Source organism: Taurulus bubalis (genome assembly GCF_910589615.1).
Source record: "Taurulus bubalis genome assembly, chromosome: 7".
Taxonomy (NCBI): domain Eukaryota; kingdom Metazoa; phylum Chordata; class Actinopteri; order Perciformes; family Cottidae; genus Taurulus; species Taurulus bubalis.
This window is the reverse complement of record NC_136595.1, coordinates 22,457,579-22,463,122: the sequence shown is the minus strand read 5'-3', so window position 1 is coordinate 22,463,122 and position 5,544 is coordinate 22,457,579.

Here is a 5,544-nt window from a genome sequence, read left to right as displayed (position 1 = left end):
GTCTTCTTTAGAGGGCGCTAAAGCTCTAAAATACACCTTTTGAGTGTTGCAATAAATGCCAAAAGATTAGATTTATTAGAGGGCGCTAAAGCTCTAAAATACACCTTTTGAGTGTTGCAATAAATGACTAAAGATTAGATTTATTTGAGTATATACTATTAGGCTACTCTTTCCTCTAAGGCAAGCTCTGAGCCGCGTCAGCTTGAAGCTGCACACTGCATGTAGTGTAGTACCATCAGTCTTCTTTAGAGGGCGCTAAAGCTCTAAAATACACCTTTTGAGTGTTGCAATAAATGCCAAAAGCCTGGAGCAAGACTCCTGCATATTCAATAGAACAATCATAAAAAATGTGTAAATCAGTGAGAGAAAGTGTCATTTACCTGTCAGTTCATATTGCCGGTGTAGACAGACATTTACTTCACCCCCCACCTCCCACCCAAACCAGCTCTTCTTCTCTCGGGGGAGCCTATCAGGCCGTTTCACATCTGTTGAGTGGTGGAGGACTGTGAGGACCTGTCAGGAGCTCTCTTTTGCTGATGTTTTATGGGACTGAAGCCCTCCAGTGCTGCAGGACTGGAGTGATATAGGAATGAAGGAGGGAGAGGAGGGGGAGGAGGGTGACTGTGTCGCACCCTGTGCGCAATTAGACTGGAGCATTCGTGGCATCCTTGTTCACTCTCCTCTGCAGATTTAAGGGGACTGCATGTGCCAGCTTTTGGATAATTTACAGTGTGTTTACACCCGGCCCAGATCTGTGAAGAATCATGAGGGAGTGTACGTGACACCATGCAGTCTCTATCTATCTATCTATCTATCTATCTATCTATCTATCTATCTATCTATCTATCTGTGTATCTATCTATCTATCTATCTATCTATCTATCTATCTATCTATCTATCTATCTGTCTATCTATCTTTCTGTCTGCCTTTCTTTTCTTCCTTCCTTCCCTCCTGCAGCACACACAAACACTCAGACACACACACTTTCTCTCTCTCTCTCTCTCTCTCTCTCTCTCTCTCTCTCTCTCTCTCTCTCTCTCTCTCTCTCTCTCATTATGATGAATCTGATTAATGAAGAGGCTGAAGCGGTGCCAGTGGGTATACTCTCCTTGATTTCACTCCCTGCTCCACAGCTGAGCTCCATGTAATGCCAGCTGGCGTCTCAATATTTGCTCTCCAAAAACCTACATTTCCTCAAAAACATACTTTTTTTTTCTTCTTCATACTGTTTGTTTGTGTACAACAACTAGACAAATTTAGCTTTTTACCAATAACAACATGTTGTGTGCGCCAGGGGGGTAGACACATTTTAATATTTTATAGCCAGTTGTGTGCGGGAAGGAAGAAGCCGGTCAGCAGCCTAATAACAAATTAGGGGTTTTATTTACCCTAATTTAACGTCCAACCCACTAACTAATGACTTAAACTTGATCCAACACATTTAACAGTTAACGAGGAAAGGTGATGCAAGAATCAAATCATTTAATGAACACATTAACTGAAACAGTCATACCTTTCCGGTGAGACATGAACACGAAACGGGGGACAGCTGGACATGAGATAGATTGATTGTACTCTACTGTTATACTTTGCTCTATAATTTAGCGAGACACTATAATTTAACAAACAGGAGACCAAAGCGTTTCAGCTTGCGGCCCTGATGACCCCGAGGAAAGATGAGACGTGTTCAGTCTCACAATAACGGGGTTCTTTTGAAGAGAGAAGAGGAGGTTTTGACCTCTCACTCGCTATTATATTAATGAAACAATGTCGCTGTTTAACTTAGTTAAATTATATAGTTTGGGGAGACACAGCTCAGCCTGTGCAGCGAGTAGACTGGACCATCATGTCATGCAGACACGTGGGGGAAAGGTCATGATGTCAAATCTCATTTGTGTGATTCATTGATGCTTAATTGATAAGCAACCTTCATACACAACCTTCTTTTGTGTGTGTATATATATATATATATATATATATATATATATATATATATATATATATATTATATATATAAATATTATCTCTATATAAATATGTTATTATTATATTTTTATATTTATATGTAAATATACAAATATTTTATGTGTATAATATATTTAATCAGTGTCTTTTCTGTTATCGTTTCTGTAATGTAATATATATATATATAATAATAATAATAATAATAATATAATATATATATATTATATATATATTTTGTGTGTATATATATATATATATTATATATAAATATTATCTCTATATAAATATGTTATTATTATATTTTTATATTTATATGTAAATATACAAATATTTTATGTGTATAATATATTTAATCAGTGTCTTTTCTGTTATCGTTTCTGTAATGTGAGATATTGCTCATAAACCAGACAATATTCCTCACACAATAACTGCTGTATCATAATGCAGGTGCTTTGCAATATCAGTGTTGCCCACCAGGGGGCGGTGTAAGCTGTTGGGAAGAATAGAAAAACAGAGCTGACACCACTCAAACCCATAAATTCAGAGTTAATTTAGTTATTCTGTCTCCTCCAGCGGTTATTCCCAGTTGGCTCAAAGAGATACCAAGTCACTCAAATATAAAGCACTTTTTGTAATTTTCTATTTCACACAAAATGCTTATAATGTAATAATGGATTAAGAAATACACGGGGAAGTGAGTCTGGGAAAAGCATCGCAGTAAGAGGGAGGTAATGAAATAGGAACTACAAGGGGGGCAAAATGTATGCAGAGGCGAGAGATGATGGGAAAATCAATCAGTGGAGTTGTGTTGATAGACCTTAAAATGTTATTCTGCAGTTGGAGTGAGAGCAGAGGGCCCCCAGGTGGAGACACTGCATATCTTTTGAGTTTCTGTCTTCATGTCAGCGTGCTACAGATTATCTCTTGTTGTCCGTACAGGATTACCCACAGAAGTACGCCTGATATAATTATCCTTATTTGTAGGGAAAAGTTGTGTTGTGTTGGCTGAAGGACAGTCCCTGCGTTAGATGACCTGCTATGTCACGGTTTGTTCAAGGTCCAGTAGCTTTACACTTCATTTATTTGTAAACTCTGCCTTCTAGTTCATTTTCTGCGCACAAACCTTCCCCTTGGAGACACAATGGTTAAGTAAGTGGAGCAGTTTAGTTCACTGCAGCAAGATAGTTACCACATATTTGATTCACTTTAATTCACTACTCAGCTTTGTATGAAAAACCTGTTTGGAGGAATGGGAGTGCTCTGCCAACTAAACACTCTACGTCTGATCATCTATCATCCAAGCACATCTTTCCGCCTTTGTTTTGTCTGATTTACTGGAGTTAGTGGACTTTAATAGCTGTACATTACGAGCAACAACCCCGGCAGCAGTCGCACATGATACGCACATCTGTGAGTCGTCGAGAGCGCTTTAGGCCTCATTACAGTCAGCAACATGTGTGGCCGGGCAGGTGTAATTGGAAAATCAACAGGGTGCGTGAGTAAATGTGTGTCGGCCTAATTGGCAAGTCAGCAGGGTGTGCAGCTGCAAACAGAGAGGGAAGGACACGGCAAACATCTTCATGAACACAAACACCTCTGAGTTTGTGTGTGTGTGTCTGCAGTCACAACACTGCAAAGACATGCATGAAAAGCCCATATTTCACCACCGCAGGCTACAGTATGTGAGCTGTAAGTAAACATGTCTTTTTTCACCCTTCCAGTGCATTACGGTGTGTACGGCCTCGGGCTCCTTTTGTCGTCCATCACACCACCGCAAACACAACAACATGCTGTCATTTCCTCCCCATCATTCCTCCTCTCTGTTTCCTCTCGTTTCCTGTCACCTCTCACCCGTCCACGATCACTCAAAGCTTCTTTTTTTTACAACAATTTTAAACAGAATATACTAAAAGGAAACCAAAATACATTTACACTGATGGCGACATAGCAAAGCCACGTTCTAAATGCAGCTGTAACTTGTCTGCTCCCTCTTTGTTTCAGTGTGCCTTTGCCGTAGTTTGATCATTTCCTCACATGGTGCAGTTTGGCCCATGCAGGCAACAGAGAAAAACGAGCCGCTTTTGACAGAAGAGAAGGTTTTGCATATCAAAGTGTCTGTGGCAGTAGCGTGGTGCCCGAGACGTCTTTTTGACAGACAATATTGTGTCGTGCTAAATTGGCCAATTATCCTCCGTTTTGATTTCATATCATTACTGCACTGCACTGCAGTAATGATATGAAAAAGTGAAAAGGTTTGAAACAATTAATTATTCATTCTGTTGGTGGTGTAAAGACAACATTAGATTTTTAGATACTTTTGTAGTCACTGATATTAGAAGAAATAGTGATAATAATTGGCATCACGGTCAGCTAAAATGTCATTAACTGCTATAATAAATGTATACACTCCTTCCCAGTGTTGACCAAACCTCTGTATGTCGGGCGATGTTTGAAGTCAGGGTTTTCTCTGTTATATGAGCGGCCTGTGTGACACGGCTGCAGGACACACACATTTAAACTTGATGAAAGAGTGTATCGGGGCAGTGGAGCAGAATACTCTTGGCATGATGGGCTCTTTTGTCCAGTTTTCGGCTCCCTCTTTAAAATGCAACCTTCATTTTCGCCTCAATCTCTTTCTCAATTTTCCAGTAAATTGTCCTCGTTTTTTCTTTGCTCCAGCACACAAAGGTGTTCACCTGCTTTATGTGACGCCGAGATTACCTCCTGCCATTGTCCGGCTTTGCTTGTTGGTGAGGCAACCGGGCGTTTCCATGGAAACCCCGGTTCAGGGGTCAGCACGTTGCAGATGCACTTTGCCAAGCAAGATGTAAAAAGACCGAAAATTGACCAACCGTGACTGGACTTTGAGTGAATTCTGGGAGTTCATGCTGTGCTGTTTCCTCTTCATGTTAAAACATAAATATTGTTGTTTGTCCACTCATCCGACTTTTTTCTATTTCCGAATCAAACAAAGTGCAACAATTTCATGCCCCTGAAACCCACATGTGTGTCTCTGCATTAAATTGCAAGTGTTAAAATGCTATTTTTATCAGATTGTATTAGTATTCGTTTGACCTTTATATTTCATCTTTTGTTCAGTTTGTGTGTGTGTGTGTGTGTGTGTGTGTGTGTGTGTGTGTGTGTGTGTGTGTGTGTGTGTGCGTGTGCGTGTGTGTCCATGTGTATACTACTTACATATTGTGGCTATATAATTGTGCCAGTGTGTCAGGTGATTATGTGGTATTATATAGTGATTATGTGGTAATTATATAGTCCTCATGTGCTGAAACACAACGCCGGCTGGATTAATTGAAAACCGACCCTCCTCCGAGCCATTATAGATCCTTCGCCGTGATACGTCTTATCTTGCGCCGTCCCGCTGTCCAATCAACTGAAAACGAGACCGACAGGACTGAAAGACAGTACTCGCTTTCTCTGGCCCGGTCGGCTCGACTTCATCGCTCACCTGAAAGTCAGGGAACCGTTTCTAGTTCACCATTTGCTGAGGAACGACCCAGAGTGAGCGCTTTCTAAGTGCAGGCTTTGATGAGTAAGACACAGGAATCAGGCTGCTGTCA